A 22,852-nucleotide genomic window follows, 5' to 3' on the forward strand; every position below is an offset into this window, starting at 1 on the left:
TCGCCTCACAAGCACAGTTCCAAGACTTGCCTTTCCAAACTGCTGCTTCTGTACTTTGTCCTGGCGCCTCACCTCCAGGAACAAGAGGCTCTTTCATATTTATCAGCAGTTAATTGCAATCACTGCTACTTTATGACCTCACAAAGGCCTTCATCTTCAAGGTTCAGTCATTGTTTCCTGCTGTGTGGTGAGCTTGGTGATCACCATCTTTTCCCACCATTCAACTCACAGAGGTGCTAGCTCAGATGAATTTTCCAGCCTGCAATTGGGTAAGGCAGTGGCTCAATCACGTGAGTCAAGTTTTGACATTTAATGGGATATGAATTATCATTGAACAATGTATTCTCCTGCCTCTAGCTTACTGTGGGCAACTGGGAACATGTTTTCCTGCATAATGACATCTCTGTAATGGAAAGAGAGGATGATTATTCACAGGCATTGGCATCTAGGGGAACATTTTGAAAGCATCAGACCTTGGCCTGTTGTCACTTTTTTTCTGTCTCATCGAAGGGCCAATATATATGCATGACAGTGATGATAACATGGAAAGCACACAATGGCACCACCATGCTAGGTGGTGGCCCTTTTCTCTGTACTTCAGATATGGGTATATCATGTGTCTTTTGAGACACTGGGAGTGCTTAAATCTTACATAATGGCCTGTTCTTTATATCTGATAGACAAAATGATTTGGTGACTCTCCAAGCACAAATAAAAATGTTAAAAAATCAAATGAAACAAGTTTCAATGGTTAAGTCACTTCAAATAGCCACCCCTTGAAAAGGGAATGGTTGACATGAGTGAGAAACCAATTTATTCTTTTGGCAGAGAATGGAAGCAATGATCTTAGACTCATGGTATGCTTTGAGTCCACTTCAGAATTCTCTGCACTGTTCCCTTTAGCTGTTACTTATTTCATGTGTATTTACCTCATGTCCAAATAGACTCCATTTTCCTCAAATGGAAAAGGTACATTTTTATGTTTCCTGTTCCTGTTCTGTTTATACTCAGTAGGGAACACAATTGCCGGCATAGAGTAGAAACAAAAAAAATATATAAAATCATTTATTATCTCACTATTCTTGATATAGTTGATGTCAAGGGAGGCTAGACTGTGTTCTAGGTTTAGTCCTGATCAATTATATAGTATCCCACTTAATTCTCACTACCAACTCAATATATGTATTTTATGCTTTTTTTGAGTATGGAAGGGCTATTGAAATTTGCATAGTGTCAAGAATCAAAGTCATAACTAAAACCCCAATTTTTGATAAATGTTTTTCTCTATCATATGGTGGTGTGATTATACTATTGCTCTTAAGTTTTGATCTGGCTCTGATATGTTTTCCTTAAAATAGACTCTGATCATCTGGGTCTAGCACCAGACCCTTCTAGACAAAACACAAAACAAAAACAAAAACAAAACAAAAAAAAACAAAGACAGTATTGTCTTGATATTTGTTCTGAGTTAATATCAGATATATTTTAAATCTTTGAATAACATTGCTCCATTCATGGACATACTGAATTCTTCTGTATCTTTTCAAAATAATTACTTATTTGTCATGGCTCATGAGAAACTCCCAGGTAACCTGGCTACTCAGTAGAAGATGTTAAGCCATTACATTTTGGGAAGATGTGTCATACAGCGAATACTATCTGGTAATATTCTCATTTCAGAAAAATTTCATGTACAATTTACCAATGTATGAAAAAAAAGCTATGATCAATGTGTTTGACATATAGCAGATATTTAGTAAACACTGATGTTTATCTTTCTACCATTTTCCTAAAGGTATGTGCTTCAAGATAGGGGATTTGTAGGTTCCAGTAATATTATACTAATATTCAAGTTTAGGGAACGCAGAACCATGAGGAGATATGGGAAGTAACTTCTCTTATTAGCATTGTTTGACGTGAGGTAGGACATTGGTGTTTCTTTCTTGCCTTCTCAAACATTAATGCTTAGAATTCATTGATTGTTAGAAGAGATTCCAAACATTTATACATACTCCTGATCAAGTAAATGATCTTGATTCACATTTATAGTTTTTCCTCAGACAATGCTTGTCAAACTATAGATAGTACTGATCAGAAGATTAAGTGTTCTCAGCTTGTGCTGCCTGACAAAAGTTATTGGTACTTTCTGGGCCTCAGTTTCCTCATTTTTAAGTCAGGAAAGTTGTACTTCCCAGCATGGCTTGTTCCACCCATCTGGAACTCTTCTGGTAGCACTGATGTACAGCTGGGCACACACTCTCTACAGCCCAGTAGCTCACTCAGAAATAGAACTCTTGACACTGTTGGTTGTGCCTTAGTTTCTTTCCTCAGGGGGTTGCTTCATGGTGTGCTTCTGAGGTTTGTGTGATATACCTACATAAACATGAAACTGCTTAAAACTGTGCCTGACCTATGGAAACTGTTAACAAATATTAGTTACTATTTCATTTGGCACAGCCATCTCTTATGCAACGGCAATTTCATGGGATTTCAATGATGAAAGTTCAAATGGCGAACATAAACTCAGTGGAGAAAACTACAGCATGTTTTGAAACTCTCTCTTTCTCTGTCTGTCTCTCTCTCTCTGTCTCTCTCTCATACACACACACACATGAACTAAACACCCTCAAGCTTTTAAATTCATAATTGAGTTTTTTCCCCTCACATACTTGGGTGTGGTGTCTTATATGAGAAACTTTTCATTTTAGTTCTGACCTTATGTTTCTTTCTCATTGACAGATACCTCTTGGCAATAAAAAAGAAGTAGTTTAATGCAATGTTAAGAAAATAGTGTTCTATGTAGCTGGGGAGGTGTGGCTCACAGGTTAAAAGCACTTGCTGATATTTCAGAGGACCTGGGTTCAGTTCCTAGGACCCACATGGCAGCTCACAAACATCTGTAATTCCAATTGCAGGGCATCCAACATCCTCTTCAGACTTCCATGCACACCAGGCATGCATAAGATTCACATATTCATGCAAGAAAAACACTCATACAGTGGAGAATGTAAGTTCTAAATATAAAATAATTAAAAAAGAAAGTGGGTCATAATTCTGGATCTGACACTTGTTAAGTTATGGTAATAGGCAAAAAGTAGATAATAATATCTACTTCATAATATCTGAGTATGATACATTTAGAAAAGTACCTGGCACACACTAGGATCTTAAGAAGTTGCCCTAATTAATGTGTATTGTATTCCATTCCTACTACAATTGTCTTAAAAGAAGCATTAAGAGCCCAATCACTGTCCATGGGAAAGTATTTTGGGATGACTTAGGCAGGTAAGTGTCTGGATGCTGTAGCCAATCTGCCACATTCTCTTTACTAAAGTGGGATTCCATAACTCCATATGCTGGGAGCACTGTCTGTTAATGCCTTACAGCTGTCGCTTCCTTTGGAGAATTGCCCTTGACCAAATGGGGAATTGCCTAGCCTAGAATTGCCTGGGAAGTTTTGCAATGTCCCTGCCACTGGGGGTGGCCCATAGCCAGTGACTCGCTGATGCAGGGGCACAAAAGGACCCTTTGCCTCAAAAAGGGAGGGAAGTAACTCTGTTGTAATCCATGCTCTGTAGCTCCTGTGGGATATGTCTGAGGCTAGATTCTAGCGGAGACCACACTCTTACCCTCCTCCCTCTTCTCTCTCCTATTATATGAGAAACTCATCGACAGATGATTTTATAGCAAGGCACGGGGCACATATCTGTAATCTCAGTACTCAAAGTAAGTCAGGAGGATGGAAAGTTGAAGGTTACCCTCAGCTAAATAGCAAAACCTTATCTCGAAACAAGCAAATATACAACCAAATGAATCTTCACCTTAGGGTCTGCTTTGACATCCATTACTTGGATAGAATGATAAAGATTAACTGATTGTAAACAGTTCTAGAGTGGTTGGGGACATTGCCAATGGACTTTCTAGCAAGGCAAGTAGCAAAGGTAGGTGTAGTTTTCATTTTACCCAAGTTTTTGTTTGGAGACAGAGGCTGCTGTAACCGTAGGAGTTGTGATGACCAAAGGACTATAAGCACTGCCATTTAGGAACTAGCAACAATGGTCTTTCTGCTGTTGAGGTCTGTGTGCCTGTGGTGAAAAAAAGTCCTATGCATAGATTTGATGAATTGTGCGACATGACAATGTTAATACCAAATAGACTTGGGGTCTTTAGCACTGAAGATGCTCTCCATCCCAAATGTCTTGCTCTCAACTTCTGTCTGGAAAATTTCTCCTATGATGTGATAGTTTCTTTCCTTAAGTATTCACCGAAAAAGGTTTTCAATAGGACTTTAGAAATGAGCAAAGACGCTGAATATGAATTTGGCTTCCTCTGAGGCATTAGCAGGTAGGCACAGAACAAGTTTTCTATGGCTGGGTCACAGTCCTCTGTCTCCAAAAGAAATAGGAGGTAAAGTCACATAAGCACAGATTTAGTCTTTTTAAGTGCTATAGAACCAACCATTCACCTGGTTCCAAGCCTTAGCATGCACTCACTTAAGTTCCTGCAAGGGTGGGAGGGGGGAACTTCTCCTTCCAAAGTTTATAAGGTATCTCTCGTCCTACTTCTGCACTCTTGTCCTATTTCTGCACATTCAGTTTTACTCCAGTCTCTATGGGATATCTCATAGTCATGTTTATATAAATGTAATTCAACAAGCTAACATAGAATAGCACTGACTGTGTATGTCAAAGGGTACTGTAATTCAGAATAGTGTATACGTTGTATGTATATTAGGGACAAAGAAAACATATGAGACTATGGTGGGTCATGCAGATCTTATATCTGTAATTTAGTACAGGGTCCTCATATTAAAAAGGCAACTATAGTGTGAGTGTCTGAAAAATACTCCCGATTATTGTTTCTATTATTTTAGAATGGCTTTAAAACTAAAGGAAAGTGAAAATACTACAAACAAGTGAATAATAGCAATATCCAAAACATGCAGCAAGAAGTAGGGATAGTTAGGAAAACCCTTAATGGCAGCAATATTCCAATAACTTTCTACATTTATGTCACTAGTTCACAATCTTTCTAAAATTGGTTTTCTTAGTTCTCAGGAACAGTGAAGAGACATGTGAAATGGTTTTTGTTTGATGTATTTCATGAGAGAATTGGGGTGGCCAGTTTTAGTGGTAGAAGACCAGACATATGTCACCTCAAAGCTTGTTTTCAAGATGTGACTCATTTAAATGTCCAGTAAGTAACTGGTAGCCTTTGTGGATCTGGTCAAGAGACAGAAACGTTTGTTATCCTAGGAGTGAATTGCATGTCATTCTGTTTTGTGGACTTTACAGACTGAATCTGGTCTGAGAGAACCTTCTCATTAAGAAGGGCTGGTGCTAGAAGTGTGGGGACTGAACTAGATTCAGGAATCATTGCAGGTCAGTAGGATAATTTTTCTTGTAAGAGAGCAACAGCATTTCCACCCAAAAGGTGTGGGAGCCCTTGAGACTGAGCAATGGTGTATATAGGCCATGGTTCCTCAGAAAAGATAGATATAGAAGTTCCACTTTGAGCCAGAGTCAGTCGATCTCCTGTCCCCAGGCATATTACATTTGATTTTGACATTGTGACTTTCTAGGTAAAGGGTCACCCATGGAGATGATTTTGGAGTTGGTTTCTGTAATGAGAAACAAAGACTTAGAGTAGCCTGGAGAAAAATATAGGAAATTTTCTATAATTCAGATGTGGGGTATGGGTGAGGATATTAGGTTCAAGGAGAGGCCTTGGAAATATGAGAAATCCAAACTGCTATAGGCTTGGATGTCTTTCCTTCTAGCTTATGGCTCTGCTCTCAGAGAGACTGGGTTAGAGTGACTGCAGACTACCCCCTTTTTCTTTAAGAAATCTTTTCCAGGCAGACTTGCCTTCCCAGGACCTGGGGCAGGATGTAGTGGGGGTATGAGCTGGTTCTTTTGATCATCATTTCACTGTAAGCAATGGGATAGAGTTCATGTTTCCTTCCTGCCCTTTCCTATGAAGCATGCAGTTGAGTGGGCAGTTCAGCCAGAGATACCCAATAAATATTTGCTAGTGAACATAATGAAGGCACATTGATGACAGCAAGGTGTTAGCCTCACCCCTTCCTGACAGTTGGAGGTGACACCCATGTGGTCCTCACTTTGTGCTCACAGGAGACTTTGAAGCATTGGCTGAGCCTGGAGTATTGGCCAGGATCTGTCTTGGAACATGCCGCCTACCTGAATTTTCTTGCAGTCCCTACTTTCCAGAGCTCTTCATTTCCAATGACAGGAATTACTCTTTCTCCTAACGAGTGTGTAGACAGAAGAGGGAATTAAGGAGACAAGTAGAAACCACCCAGCAAGATGAGTTGTGTGCACAGCCGGGCAAGAAAAGGAGGAAAGAAAAAGTGTTTCCAAACAGTATTGTGTGAGTTCTGTAACTTTCCACTAATCCATATGTGGATTTGTATGAGCACTCATTCCTAACATCCAAGACAAGATCCAGATAAAAATGTTCCTACTGAATAAATCTAGGAGAGAGCTTTGTTTATCAGGGCCTAGCATTGTTTGAAAACTCAACATCTGTCAAAGACTTGTAGGTCTTTGCCCCCCATACTTTCAGCAGGTGCTTCTAGTCCTTATGACATTGCTGAATGGATTTTAAAGAAACAATCATTTGGAAAACATAAGGTGATTTCCACACATTGGTTCTTAACTCCACACAGGCCTCCTTATTCCTTGCTTGCACAATTGTAGAGCTTCTAAATCCTTGATTCTAGTCTCATCTTCTCAGATCCATCCTCTAGAAATTAGTATTTCTAGAACCAGACTTCTAAAACATTGTAGTACTCCCCCAAGTCCCGAGTAGGGAATTTTGAGATGTGGAACATTTGTTTCTTTCAGCTCAATTTTGGCTACTGCCATTCCTTTGTTGATATTATAGAGATAAATTTTTAATAGAGCATGAGATGATTATAGAAGAAAGCACATGCTGTTTGATGGGTCCTCACAGAGGTCACATGCCAACAAAATGGCCACCATGTCATAGAGCAGAACACAGGCAACAATATTCCTTTCAGCCAGTAGTTCATAGGAGTAGTCATTGTCCTAACTTGTAACCTCTTGGAACTTTAAATGCATGGAATCATAGATTATTCATTCAACTATGCTTACTTCATCTGTACTAGTTTCTACTCTTGATAGACATCTGAGTCACCTCTAACCTTGGGCAACTGTGAATATATACTCATGAAAAGTTTTGTTCTTAGTTTGTTTTAACCCCTAAATTGTTACCATAAAGGAAAATGTTGATAAATCAGCTATGACAAATTACGAACCCCTGTTTTTCAGAGACACTATAAAGAAAGCAAAGGATTAAGGATATAGCTCAGTGGTGGATGACTTACCCTGTATGAATTATATACATTGTTATGAATAAATAAATGATTGCCTAAATAAGAGAGGGCCCCATTAAGAAAAGGTTTTACAGCTCAGGAGATCCTGTCCCATTCCCCTTCTCTGGGGTACCACATATATCTGTCTTAGGGTCCTCCCTGTTCCCCAGACTCTCTGACAGTAGAACTCTAGGCTGGCATTCCCCTGCTCCATGTCTAAATTCCATATATGAGTACGAGTACATACCATGTTTGTCTTTTTGTGACCGAGTTACCTCACTCAGGGTGGTTTCTTCTAGTGCCATTAATTTGCCTGAAAATTTCAAGATTCCATTTTTTTTTCTGCTGAGTCGTACTCCATTGTGTAAATGTACCACATTTTCTCTATCTACTCTTCAGTTGAGGGGTATTTAGGTAGCTTCCAGGTTCTGGCTGTTACAAATAATGCTGCTATGAACATAGTGGATGAATGCACATCTTTTGGATATGTGCCTCAGAGTGGAAATGCTGGATCTTGTGGTAGACTGATTCCCATTTTCCTGAGGAATCTCCATACTGATTTCCAAAGTGGCTGTAGGAGTTGGCACTCCCACCAGCAGTGGAGGAGTGTTCCCCTTTCTCCACATCATCTCCAGCATAAACTGCCATTAGTGTTTTTATTTCAGTCATTCTGACAGGAGTAAGATGGTATCTCAGAGTTGTTTTGATTTGCATTTCCCTGATGACTAAGAATGTTGAGCACTTTCTTAAGTGTCTCTCAGCCATTTTAGCCTTCTTTATTGAGAATTCTCTATTTAGTTCTGCACCCCAGTTTTTAATTGAATCTTTTGGTGTTTTGGAGACTTGCTTCTTGAGTTCTTTGTAAATTTTGGAGATCAGCCCTCTGTCAGATGTGGGGGAAAAAAAAAGAAAGAAAAGATTTTACATCTATATTTGTATCTATTTCTATGTGTTCCCACTTTGAGTGTATAAAGAACTCCTGTATAAGAAAAAGGAATAAAAAATGACTCGAATTGTAAGGTAGGCAGGAGACTTGAATATGCACTTCACAAAACATCATTTGCAAATGGATTGTGGCCCGAGATATGTGAAACGTACAAAACATTGTAAAACATCACTTTCAGCTTTACTCATTGTCTCACAACTTTCAAATCAGGTCACATCTCTTCACACAGGCCATTGGCTCTCAGGGCTTCCTTACCTCCTCTTCCACCTACTTATCTTTTAAGGACCTGGCAGAACAGCACCTGCTCTTTCCAAAGGCTTCCCTGGCACTATGAAGTGGAATTAATTGTTTTCTTTGGGATCCGAAAGTGTGATTCAATTGAAGTGAAGTGTAACTGTGATCTTTGTGTCCTCAGTGCACAGCACTGTTCTTGATGCATGAAAGGTAATCAATACATGCCTTCCTCACTATGAATGTCTTACTTTTCCCTCAAGCCTCCAGATAGGATCTTAAACCAGTGAGGTATATACGGTAACAAAGCCTTTCTATGATGCACACAGTGTTTACTAGCCAATATAAAGGTTACATCATAGAGAAAAATGCTGGCTTACTTCCAGAATCATAAGCTCATATTCAGTGAAGGTTATCACCACAGACCTGTAAGCAAGAAATTATCCTGTTATGCTACTTGTCAAGATATATGTAAATGTGTATGTATGTATGTATATTGAAAAGTTCCATTGCCTTCTAGAATGATAAAGGCAGTGAGTAGTTAGAGTTCATGGTTACTTAACATATAAGTGGGTGGCTACAGGCCTGACCTGAATTTGAAGTTGAAGGAATCACATGACACAGTGGAAATGACAGGGAACACCATGTGCCTTTGTCTCTGCTATAACTTGACTGAGGCAACATATCTATCTATCTAGACCATATTTCTTTACTCATTTTCACTTCTTGGGACTGTATTTTACATGCCCATGCTTTTACAGAATTCTATTTTCTCTAGTCTCCAAGAGTTTCCTGCCTCTCACTTGTTTCCAGCCTTATAGAATTGCTTCAATCAGAATGCTTTTGTTTCTTCACTTTCTTTACCTCATTTTAGCCACTTGAGAATTTAAAAAAAAATGCTTGTTTTGAATGGAAGTATCTGGACTACAGAGATGGCTTAGCTGTTAAAGGCTAGGTTTACGTCCAAAACGACAAGGGGAAGACCTGTCCGTCATGAAAGTTTATGTTCCAGAATTAATGCCTTTTGCACAAATATTTATTTTGTCAGTGGCCACATGGTTTATTATTTAAATATAGGGGAATGATTCTCATATCTCTTCATATTATCATTTTTAGCATACATTTTTATTGATTCTTCAGGAATTTCACATCACGTACCCCAACCCCACTCATTTCCCAATTCCTTCATATCTGTCCTCACCCCCATAGAGTTCCCCACAAAGATTTAAAAATATTAATTTAAAACAAGCAAACAAAAAACATTTTCTCCTTCATCTTTCCCTCCTTTCTAACACCTCTTCATTCATCTTAGTGGCATTGGATGCTGCAGTGTTCCATACAGTATACTCTTTTGTTCAGATTTGCTTGCAAATGCTCATTGCAATGAGTTGTTGGTATGGTTCAAGGCCTCTGACTACTGGTACACCATCAATACTGGACCCTTACCAAAACTCCTCTTGGGTATCCTGCTCTTACCTTGAGTCAGAGAGAGCCTTCTGCTATGGTTTCATAGAAACAGTCCCTTTGGGCACTCTGCCAAGTCATAGATGGTGTAGATGGAGTACATCAACTCAAAGCTCTTGATATGGGTCTGGGTGGTAGCTGATTTGGTCAGTGCCCCTCCTGAGATGAGGGACAGAGCTCTATCACACCCAAGATGAGGGGTGGGGCTGTCTCTTCTGAGTATGGGGCCAGCTCTCTCTTGAGGAGCAAGACCAGATCTTTTTCTGCAACGGCTATTGACATTCAGGGCCCATGAAGACACTGCTGGCTCAACATGGTCATTGGATTTCAACATGCATGGTTCCTTTGACCTCCTTGGTAACATGAGCCACAGAGATCAACAGACCCTAGTTGCATCAGGACCATAGACCCAGCTGTCTGCATGGCCCTTGGTGATAACAGGAGCCATGGACATCAATTCAGACCTTGGCTGGTGTAGGGCCATGGTCCCAGAGATGACCCTAGTCAGTGGCTTGGACCTGTAAGTCACCTTGGCTCCAGGAGGCAGTATGGGCCACTCTGGTCCACATAGTTCCACCAACAGCATGGCCCTGACCCTAGGTATCTGTATGACCTTTGGTGGCAACATGGGACAGATAGAGGTTAGGCATGACTGGGTGACAAAAAGAACTTGAAGAAGAGGAGGAATCTCCAGAATTGTGAGGAAAATGGAAAGAAAGAGATGAACTTTCCATACTGAGGAAAGGTACCAAGCCACCTGGCAGACCATAGATAAGAAATATGGGTTAACTTAAAATGTAAGAGTTAGGTAGTAATATGCCTGAGCTATTGACTGAGAATTTATAATTAGTAATAAGTCTTTGTGTGGTTATTTGCGAGTGGCAGCCAGGACACTGCATACACTACCCACATCAGCCTGTTTGTTCCTCACCATCTTCTCTTTTTTAGTTCTTCCTCTTTCCACAGCACACAGAACCTGTCTGCTTCTCTTTCTTGTCCATTTGTCTACCATATATTTGTTCATCATAATGGCACGTACTCTCCCAGCTCCTCAAGGTAGCTGGTGGTCCTGTGGATGTCTTCAGCCAGCCCTGACAGTGAGGACCAAGGTGGGCCTGCGAATGTATTCAGTCAATCAAGGCTGTGAGGACCCAGGTGGGCCTGTGGGTGTCTTTCATATTAGTAAGTTTTCAATGATATTACTCAGTTGTTCAAATGAATTTCTAACTTACTCAGTTTCATTTTATTTTATTTTTAGCTTAATGTATTTTATCAAGCAATTATAAAAGTTCTCAGGATTCACAGAAGAAAATTTTTGCAAGTTTGAAGATTTCTGGTTGAGTTCTTTTGAATCTTAGAAAACCTGTTTTTCCTTTTTATTGAAAATAGATATCCTGATTAGCGTCCTCTACTATTCCTCAGTTTTTCCCTGTTTCTCTTCCCATCGGATCCATCTCCTTTCTATCTCTCATTAGAAAACAAACAGGCTCCCAAGGAATAACAATAAAATAAAATATAACAAGATAAAACAAAACTAACACAATGGAATGTGATAAAACAAAGATGAAAAGAAGTCAGGAAAGATGCAGAGAGCAATTGTAGGTGCAGAGATGAATTCATCCACACACCCAGGAATCCCATAAAAACACTAAACTGGAAGGCATGATATATACCCAAAGGACAGAATAGAGAGAAAAATATAAATAAAATAAATATTAAAATATTTTTTTAAAGTCCTGACATTACAAGATGAGTCAAAGAAACTCCAAAGATGCCCTTGAGTTCATTTTCTGTTGACTATCTACTGCTAGCATGCAGTCTACTAATGCCGACTCATACAGCCTCTTTGGAAATCAGTATGGAGATTCCTCAGGAAAATGGGAATTAATCTACCACTAGACCCAGCAATTCCACTCTTAGGCATTTATCCAAATGAGGCAGGTTCATACAACAAGGGCATCTGCTCCACTATGTTCATAGCAGCATTGTTTGTAATAGCCAGAACCTGGAAGCAACCTAGATGCCCCTCAACTGAAGAGTGGATAGAGAAAATGTGGTACATATACACAATGGAGTATTACTCAGCAGGAAAAAACAATGGAATCTTGAAATTCGCAGGGAAATGGATAGCACTGGAAGAAACCATCCTGAGTGAGGTAACCCAGTCGCAAAAAGACAAACATGGTATGTACTCACTCATATATGGATTTTAGATATGGATCAGGATAGTGCCAGTCTGCACTTCCACAGATAGAGAGTCTGGGAAACAGGAAAGAACCTAAAAGATATGCAGATATGCATAGTACCCAAGAGAAGAGGATGGAGACAAGATCCTCTGAATGGATGGGGAACACGGCGAGGGTGGGGGGAGTGGGACCTGGGAAGAATAGAGGGGGTAAAGAGGAAGGGAGTTGGTCTTGGGGGAACAGGAAGTTGAGGGGGTGGGGATAGAATAGGGGGAAGAGGGAATCATAGGATCGAAGACAGATCAGGCACCAGAGTGACCTCGAGTGATCTAAAGGTATAACATCAATTGGCAAGCTAAGCAATAGTGGAGGGACCACCTCGAATGCCCATTCCTGATAATGAACTTGATGTCTATAACCATCCGGGAGCCTTCATCCTGTGATTGATGGAAGCAGAGGCAAACACACAACTAATCACTGAACTGAACCCAAGGAACCCAGTGACAGAGAGAGAGGAGTGATGAGCAAATTGGCAAAGAATGGGCTGGCAAAACCAGCAGAGACAGCTGATCTGAACAGGGGAGTGCTCTTGGACCCCAGACCGACAGTGGGGAGGCCAGCATGGGACTGATCTGGACCCCCCCAAATGTGAGTGTCAGTGAGAAGGCCTGGGCAACCTATGGGGCCTTGAGCTGTGGATCAGTGTCTATCTCTGGTATACAAACTGTCTTCATGTGCCTATAGCACAAAGAGAGATGCTCTCTCAGCCTGGACTCATAGGGGAGTGCCTTGACCCTACCAAGAGTAAAATGACAGACTCTAGATATCCCCTATGTGGAAGGATTTGGCAATAGGGTGGGAGGGAGGGGGGGAAGGGGAGTGCGGGAAGAGGGGAGGGAGAGGGAACTGGGATTGACATGTAAAACAAGCTATTTAAAATTAAAATAAAAAATGATAAAAAAACACCTAAGACAATTTATGCTGAAGAGGATGTGGAGAGAGGGGAACACTCCTCCACTGCTGGTGGGAGTGCCAACTCATACAGCCACTTTGGAAATCAGTATGGAGATTCCTTCAGGAAAATGGGAATCAATCTACCACAAGACCCAGCAATTCTACTCTTAGACATATATCCAAAAGAGGCAAATTCATACAACAAGGGCATCTGCTCCACTATGTTCATAGCAGCATTATTTGTAATAGCCAGAACATGGAAGCAACCTAGATGCCCCTCAACTGAAGAGTGGATAGAGAAAATGTGGTACATTTACACAATGGAGTATTACTCAGCAGAAAAAAACAATGGAATCTTGAAATTCGCAGGTAAATGGATGGCACTAGAAGAAACTATCCTGAGTAAGGTAACTCAGTCACAAAAAGACAAACATGGTATGTACTCACTCATATATGGATTTTAGACATGGATCAGGATAGTGCCAGTCTGCACTTCCACTGACAGAGAGTTTGGGAAACAGGAAAGAACCTAAAAGAGATACACATTGTACCCCAGAGAAGAGGAATGAGGCAAGATCTTCTGAACAGATTGGCAACACGGCGAGGGGTGGAGGGGAGTGGGAGCTGGGAAGAAGAGAAGGGGAGAAGAGGAAGAGAGAGTAGGTCATGGGGGAACAGGAAGGTTTAGTAGTGGGTAGAATAAGGGGAAGAGGGACTCATAGGTTAGAAGACAGATCTGCTACCAGTGTGACCTCTAGTGATCTGAAGGAAGGACACCAACTGGCAAGCTAAGCAATAGTGGAGAGACCACCTTGAACGCCCATTCCTGATAATGAGCCTGATGTCTATAACCATCCTGGAGCCTTCATCCAGTGACTGATGGAAGCAGAGGCAAACATCCACAGTTAAACACTGAACTGAACCCATGGAACCCAGTGACAGAGAGAGAGGAGCGGTGAGCAAATTGGCAAAGAATGGGCTGGCAAAACCAGCAGAGACAGCTGATCTGAACAGGGAAGAGCTCTTGGACCCCAGACCGACAGCTGGGAGGCCAGCATAGGACTGATCCAGACCCCCTGAATGTGAGAGTCAGTGAGGAGGCCTGGGCAACCTATGGGGCTCTGGGCAGTGGATCAGTCTTTATCCCTGTCATACAAACGGACTTCGTGTGTCCATAACACAAAGAGGGATGTTGTCTCAGCCTGGACTCTTAGGGGAGTGCCTGGACCCTGCCCTGAGTGAAATGACAGACTCTGGACACCCCCTATGTGGAAGGAAATGGTGATAGGGTGGGAGGCTGGGGGACATGGTGGGGGTGTGCGGGAGGAGGGGAGGGAGAGGGAACTGGGATTGACATGTGAAACAAGCTATTTAAAATGAAAATAATGTGAGGTGCACTCTCACCCTGAACTCTTGGGGAAGGGTCTAGGCCCTGCCCTATATGAAATGACAGACTATGGACACCCCCATGGAGGGCCTCACCCTCCCTGGGGGAATGAGGGGATAACGGTGGGGGGAGGTTCGGGGGGGAGGGCAGGGGAGGAGGGGAGGGAAAGGGAGAGGGACCTGGAACTGACTTGTGAAGCAACCTTGTTTCTTATCTAAATTTAAACTGGAAAATAAAATAAAAAAAATGAAAAAAAAAAGAATAGTTTGTTAGTTTGTTACATATTTGGTTGTGAGCCTAGCCCTGGCCTCTGCCTCTGTTCCTGCCTCCAGAATCCTGCCTTGTTTGAGTTCCTGTCTTACTTCCTTGGTTATGAAGCCAAATAATCCCCTCCCTCTGCCAAAAAAATGAAAAAGAAAGGACGGAAGGAAGGAAAAAAGAATAAAAGGAAGAAAGAAAAGGAGGAAGGAAAGAAAGGAAGGAAGGAAAGGAAGAAGGATTGTACAATACAGGTAGAAGTTCAAGGCTATCACAAGGAACCCACAGAAAAAACTAACCTGGGCTTATAGGAGCTCACAGACTCTGGACTGACAACTAGGTAGCCTGTATGGGACTGACCTAGGCCCTCTACATGTGTGACGGTTGTTAGCTTAGTCTATTTGTGAGATTCCTAGCAGCAGGATCAGGGCCTGTCCCTAAAGTTTGGGCTAGCTTTTAGGAACTATTCCTTCCCATTGGTTGCCTCACCCAGCCTAAATACAAAGGACTGAGCTTAGCCCTACCTCAACATTATATGTCATGCTTTGTTGACACCCATGGGAGCCCTGTCCTTTTCTGAATAGGAACAGAGAAGGAGTGGATGGGGAGGACAGAAGGGAGGCAGGAGTAGGGTTGGGTGAGGGAATAGAATGAGAAGATAGAAGGGAGACTGTGGTCGGGATGTCAAATAAATGAAAATATTTAATTAATGAAAAGAATAATTTGTTTCCCCAGTGAGACTCCCTTGGAGAAAACTAAGTTTCTATTTACAAGTGGTTACCAATTGGTGATAGCTTCTGGCTTAGGAATGGGGCATGTGTCTCCTTCTTCTAGTTCTAGGACTACATCTGGTATGGATGAATGCAGACCCTGGGCATGCTACCTCATTTTCTGTTAATCCATAGGTGACTTGATCCTGTTCATATAGAGGGCCTTGTCCTTGAGCCTCTCTGGCTCTTATATTCTTTTTTTGCCTCATTTCCAGCAGGGTTCTCTGAACCCTGAGGGGAGTAATTTGATGGAGACATCCCATTTAGGACTCAGTGTTCCAAGGTCTCTAATTCTTGGCATAATATCGGGCTGTGGGTCTCTGTTTGTTCCCATCTGATGACGGATGAGCAAAACACTGCTATGTAAGTATAGCGGATATAATTGAGAGTAACTTCATTGCTATACACATTAATTTCAACAGTAGTATTTGGTTTTATCCTCTGTCCCTGGGCTATCTAGTTTCAGGTTCTTGGTCATTCAAGCAGTATCTGGTATGGGTTCTACCTTGTAGAGTGGGTATCAAGTCAGATCAGATATTGGTTGGTTGTTCCCATAAGCTTTGTGTCATCATCATACTAGCATATCTTGCATACAGGATACCACTGTAGATAAAACAGTTTGTAGTTGGACTGGTGCTTACATTTCTCCTTTGGTAGCATGTAGAGTGCATTCTTGTATTAAAGATGCTAGAATGTAGGGTTGAAGGTTCTATGTAGACACAAGCTCAACTTTATCTTGGCTAATGATTTGTGCAGATATTGTTTCAGCAATATGTTTGTGGAGAGCAACATATAGTCTTGACAACAGCCTGGGATGTTTGGAGTCCCATAGGTATCTTTAGGCCAAAAAGTCATTAGATGTAGCCCATTCTCAGTATTGGAACTTTCATTTGGTGACAAAAGATGTCCAGTTGGTGCTCTGTCTCCCCCATTATTTGGAGAATTTCATTTATATTGCCTTTATCTGTGTACATATTTTAAGATACTTATATTGCCATCATACTGATTTTCTAAAAGAACCAGCTGTTTGTTTCATTGATTCTTTGTATTGCTTTTCTTTTTGTTGTTGCTTCTATTTTACTAATTTTACTCCTGATTTTGATAATTTCTTGATGTGTACTTATGAATTCCTTTTTTTTTTTGTTCTGCAGCTTTCGGATGTTTAGTTACCAGTATGAGGTCTGCTAGGTGTGACCACTGCGAGTTCCAGGTAAAATGGGTTTCTAGGTATTGGGAGTTGATGCTTAGGAATGAGGATAGACTGGGGATGGGTAGATACACACAGGAGGGAGAAAAGTAGGGTGTTCCACCAGGATCTGCTTAGTCTTCTGGGAATGTGAGCAGAGAATTAGGAGAGGGCACAGCAGATAGTCTGCAACAGAGCTGGGGATGAGACTAGGAGATTAGATTTGGAGGGAGGGTGAAGATCTGAAGTTTGTCTACTTGTTTCATTAACATACTTGCTTCTAGTGCAGGCTTGGATGGAGGTCTGCTTGAGTTGGGGGCTAAGAAGGAGAGCATTGCAGCCTGAAGCAATATGCCACATTTTCAGTAGGACCTCAGTGTTTGGGAAAGAAAGTCAAAAGATTAAAAAGAGGTAGGAGGAAGAAGAATGATAGAAAATTTCAGAATGTTTTGGGATTTGTGATGCCCTATATTTATAATTTCAGCGCTCAGGTGGTTGAGACAAGACAGGAAGTTGAAGGTTAGCCTGGACTACATCCAAAGACCCTCTATCAAAAGAAAAAAGGAACAGGAGGAGGATGCAACATGAATTCTAGTTGGTATTAGTAATAAAAACCCAGAGACAGATAATGGAGTTAAAGCTGAAGATCAGAGAAGCGAGCAGTCACTAGCTCTTACCTCTACATTATACCTAAATGGCCTATCCTGTCTCCACAAATCCTCATACTGCAATTTGTCTCCACCAGACATCAGACTGCCTTGAGTTCCTGTCTCCTCTGGCTTTATATTCCTATCTGTACTAGGATTAAAGGCCTGGGATCCCAAGTGCTAGAATGACCTCTGTGTGAGCTGTTTCTCTTTTAGACTGGAGCAGTTTTGTGTAGCTCAGGATGGCCTTGAACTAACAAATATCCATCTGCCTGTCTTCCCAGTGCTGGGATTAACTGTGTGTACCACCACTGCCTTGCCTTTATGGTTAATTATTGTGGCTAGTTTTGCACTCTGATTTTCAGGCAAGCTTTATTTGTTAAAACACAAAATATCACTGTAGAAGGAAGAAAAAAGAAAGAACAGATGGAAAGAGGAAGGAAGAGAGGGAGGAAGGGAGGCAAAGGCAAAGAGAGGGAGGGAGGGAGGGAGAGAGAAAGAAAGGAAGAGAGACAGGTACTTCCCGTACTTTTACTGAGCAATATAATCAATGGATGAGATAACTGGAGGTAAGGGTGCTTTAAATTCTTGTCTTACCATGAGAACACACTCCACAAAATCAACTAAGTAACCTCACAGGGGCTTACAGAGACTAAAGTAATAGTCACAGACCCTTTATGACTCTCCCTGGGAGGCCTGTTCTTTTTTTTTTTTAAAAAGGGAAATAGAGGAGTGGATCTGGGAGACAGGAGAGGTGGGGAAGGGACTTGGGAGAGAGGAGAGGGAAAAACTGCATAAAAGTTAAAAAAATAAATAATTTCATAGATAAAACTTTATCAATAAATAATTTTGTGTAAGCTTGACTTACAACAGTCTGCATACTGCCATGCTTCCTGTTATAATGGACTAAACCTCTGAACTGCAAGCCAGCACCAATTAAATGTTTTCCTTCCTTTATAAGAGTTGCTATGGTCATAGTGTCTCTTCACAGCAATAGAAACCCTAAGACAGTCCCACACAAATTTCTAGGAAATATTTAAAACTACAGTTTTTATGAAAATTTCTAGTTTAGATTTTTACTCATTTTCCTATTTTTGAGCACTTGCATTATAGAAACATTTTATGAAGAACTGTATAAGCACCCATTCCCTTAATCATTCCCCAAACTTATTTAATAATAATGTCTAAATGATTATTTTGCAGATACAACTATATGTGAACCATTTGAGATATCTTTCAAGGCTACTATTATTCTTCATATATTAAAATTTTAACTGCTATGATTTGATCATTATATATTTTGTACATGCATTGAATTACCATAAGATATCCCATAATTAAGTGGCAGTGCAATACATCCATAAAAGCACAAAAGTTAGATTAATAATAATAAACTAGATATGTTAGAAAAGTATGCTACAAAATTGATTTATTAAAACTCTGACTTGGTTATTACAATCAGTGAATGCCTGTTTTACTGATGAGGAAGCTAAGGCTCAGAATTTAGGAATTTGCCAAAGGATTTAAAATGTAAATAATAGAAACCATTACTTAAATCCAGAAAAACTGGGTCCAGAGTCATCAATCTTAATCACAAGTCTTTGTGGTAAGCCTCTGAGGATAGATGCCTGTGAGCCAGCCTGTAAGATTGACCACATGGTTTATCATTCAAACCAAGACACTGTTAAGAATAAAGAAGAGTGAAATTAATAGTTAAGCAGATCCTTTACATAAACTGCTGCTCCCTCAAGCAATGACAAGGCTTAGTGCTAACCTACCCTACCTGTACAGTTCCACCAGCCTGTCTACCCACCTTTTAGTCTAACACTTGCTCTCTGCACTATTTCTCCTCCTTGAGTTTCTGCCTTCATATGCTCTTCCATGTTGCTTATAGAATCGCTATCTTTGTACATGCTCCCCTTCCCATGTCATTCATTCTCTGATTATCATGCATATATTCACCTTTAAGCCTCCAGCTCATGGTGCTTCTTTGGTATGTTTAGGAAAACATTTATGCTCTGATTTTGGTAACATCAGTCTACTTTGCCTCTGAGTGTGTCATGATTCCCCCACAACTCCAGACATTGACTAGGCTCAACCCTTCTCCATCCCAGTTAACCCAAACTGGAATAGACTAAATACTTAATAAATACTTTTCAAAGGAACAAAAGGGGATGAAACAAGAGAGAAAAAATACTTAGTTTTGTCTAGATTGTATAGATATAAAATCATTGATTCACTTATTGAACAAATGTGTACAATTTGTTCCAGGTGTTTTAGTTGTGGTTGAAATAAGAAAAGTTTGTTTCCCAGAGTATACATTCTTGGTAATAGTCCATTAATAAAGAATCAAGGCCATTTCATATGGTCCAGAAAGCATTAAAAATAAAATAAATATAGGGTAAAAAGAGATCAGAGATAGATTTAAGTTTGGTAGTTTACATCCCCCCAAATTCACATTCTGAAACTTAATCCCTTATTATGGTGGTAAAAAGTTTAGACATTTGGAGAGGTAATCATGAATTATTGTTTAACAGGCCTGAAGGGAACTTGTTTGGACATTTGCTGTGAGCTCTTCCACCCCTTCCAGCATGTGAATTCATGGTCTACACTGAGTTCCCATCTGGATGGTAATGATTAGGAGCTCTGTTGGAAGCAGAGCCCTCTAGGTGGAATCTTCTGTCCTGCTCAGTCCTGCAGCTACTCAGTTCCAAAGAAGCACACAGAGGCTTTTATTAACTATAAACTGGCCTATGGCTCAGGCTTATTATGAACAAACTCTTACAATTTAAATTAACCCATAATTCTTATCTATGTTTAGACATGTGACTTGGTACTGTTTCTCAGTATGGCATTCTTATCTTGCTTCACTGGCGACACTGTCTTTGCTTTCCTCTTCCCAGAATTCTCCAAGTCTGCTAGCCCCATCTATACTTCCTGCCTGGCCCAACTGGCCAATCAGTGTTGTATTAAGCCAATATGAATGACAAATATTTAAAATATACAAGAGCATTATCCCACATCAAATCCCTTAGTAGATACTCACCCTGCTGACACCTTGATCTTAGACTCCCCACTCACCAGAAGTGAGAGGAAGCATATCTCAATTTTAGAATCTTGCACCTTTGTCGATAACACAAATGGCCTAATATAGAACACAAGAGTAGTACCTCCTGGGTGATGTTTGTGATGAAAAAGAATAAGATGTCTTGAAGAGCAAAGAAAAATTTCCCAAGAGCATCAGGTAGATGGGAATCTTTTGCTGGATATGTTATCTAGAAAGGCTCTTGTGGTTGGGAAATAGACCAGAAATCTTGGTGGAGACTTCTTCTATGTCTCTTAAGTGATGGCAAAACATTTGTGTTTATGGAACATGTAATAAATGGCTGAGTTTTAAAGAGCTAGTGAGTTCATTTTCTGTTGTTTGTTCCTTTTTTCCCAAAGATTACTCTGGTGGCTGAACTGAAAGTAGACTAGCAGATGATAAAGCTAAAGACTGGGACAATGACAAAATCCAGGCAAGCGCTGCACGCAGAGGGAAGAGATGTTTTCCAGCAGTGTTTCTCAGACTTTAACAGGCAGACGGGTCACTGGCAGTTTACTGCAAAGCAACTCTAATGCTTCAGTCTGAATTTCAAATAAGTTTTCTAGTGATACCACCATTGCTCCTCTGAAAACCACAACAGAGAAACAAAAACAATAGCAACAAAGCAAAAGTGCTGATAGGTGGTTTTTGTTTTATTGAGAGAAAAGAACCATTGAGTGTTCTCTGTATTTGGCAAAGTACATAGTGCAATGTATGAAACAGAAGTTTCATTTCTACCCCTGGTTTATGAACCATCTTACTCCCATCTGGTGGGACCATAAAGCTTTTCAGGATGGATGGACATTGAGACACTCTTTGAAAATGATGAAACATGATGGCATCATGATAACATAGCATATTTAAGGTCTACAAGGAGTAAGATTCACACAAGCTATGATGATTTCTAGATCTTTGCTCTTAGTGATCATTTTCTGGTATATATTTTATTGCTTAAAATTTATATTTTATGATTTATAGATTATCCTTTCCTAGAGATATCAAGTGCCCTTAAAGAGTGGTGAAAGTAAGATGGCTTGGGGGAGCCAGTTGCCAGGGGTGGGAGCAAGGGGGAAAGGGAACAAATGAGAGCAAAGTAAAGTAACTAGATGTATGAAAATTTATGTTAGGAAATCCATCTTTTTATATACGAAGCAGAAAAAAATTAAGACACAGTGTTTGTTAAAATTCCAATAGAAAAAAGGTGGGAGGATTAAGGAGATAGTTCAGTCAGTAAAATGCTTGCCTCACACATATAAAACCCTGAGTTCACACCTCTAGCACCCAAATAGAAAGATGGGTAGGGCAGCAAAAGCCTTTAATTCCAGTGCCAGGAAGTGGGGACAGGAGGATCCCTCAGACTTACTGGCCAGCCAGTCTACCTTATGTGGTGAGCTCTTGATCAATGAGAAACTCTAGCCCCCCAATACACACACACACACACACACACACACACACACGTATATATATCCATATATATATATAGACACACAGATTTTCCCCCCTCACAAAGTAGAGAGTCATAGAAAGAAATAATTAATGTCAACCACTGGCCTCCACAAACATGCACATACAAATATACATTCATTCACACAAACATGAATAGCATAAATGTGTCTCAGCATATATGGGACAAAGGTTACCATTCTTTTACTGTGACAGATATTGTAGCACAGTTGTCCACTTGTCCCAAACAAGCCCAAAGTTCATCATGGAATCCCTTGTAAAACTCCAAAACTGGCAATTCATTTGCTTTCCAGAAATTGAAGCCCAGCAACTGAACTGTGAAGTTGCTCATAAATGAAGACTTTTTCTCTTTAGGAATCTGAAAGTTTTCCTGGAAGTCCCTGTTTTGCTCAAAGATGTATAATGCCAGCTAGAAACCATCTGGCCCAGCTGCACATCATAAAGTGACTCTGACTTTATAGACCATATAGGGCTTCAGTGGTTGCACCTAGAAATGGAAAAACATGGCAAGGCCAAGCTTTCCCATAGTGTCATCTCTTTTTCACCCTTCTCTGGATCAGCATCTATTCATCTGATATCTTAGCACAATTCATACCTGGTGCTAAAGATGCAAACAAGTCTGCCCTCTCGAGATTTTTTGATTTTAGATTGCACTATAAGCTGGAAAATATGATTTTCTGACTAGAACACATTCCCATAAGGCTCTTTGGACACCAAGAAGCTCTTGCCCAAGAACACTACACGGATGAATCTGAAACATGTGGGTTGAGTTCCTCTTCAGTTAAGTGTGGGCTCTCACAGTGGGTAGGGGCAAGAGTGAGTACAGGCAACAGTGTGTTGAAATGGTTTGGAATCTTTGTTAAATCAAAACCATATGAAAAACCCATTTTTAGAAGTAATTTAAATACTACTTAGAT

At 40.5% G+C, this 22,852-nt stretch overlaps 1 long non-coding RNA gene across 2 annotated transcripts; it reads left to right on the top strand.

The window, feature by feature from the left end:
* Window positions 1-204: 204 nt before the first annotated feature.
* Window positions 205-17,144, top strand: LOC121140254. 2 transcript variants are annotated; one of them, XR_005877044.1, is made up of 3 exons: window positions 205-269; window positions 16,705-16,763; window positions 17,024-17,144. It is a non-coding gene; the product is annotated as an uncharacterized LOC121140254 (long non-coding RNA). The 2 variants fall into 2 exon arrangements; XR_005877043.1 differs by having other exon boundaries at window positions 17,029-17,144.
* Window positions 17,145-22,852: the final 5,708 nt, after the last annotated feature.

This window comes from Mesocricetus auratus, unplaced genomic scaffold, assembly GCF_017639785.1.
Source record: "Mesocricetus auratus isolate SY011 unplaced genomic scaffold, BCM_Maur_2.0 Super-Scaffold_100004, whole genome shotgun sequence".
Taxonomy (NCBI): Eukaryota; Metazoa; Chordata; class Mammalia; order Rodentia; family Cricetidae; genus Mesocricetus; species Mesocricetus auratus.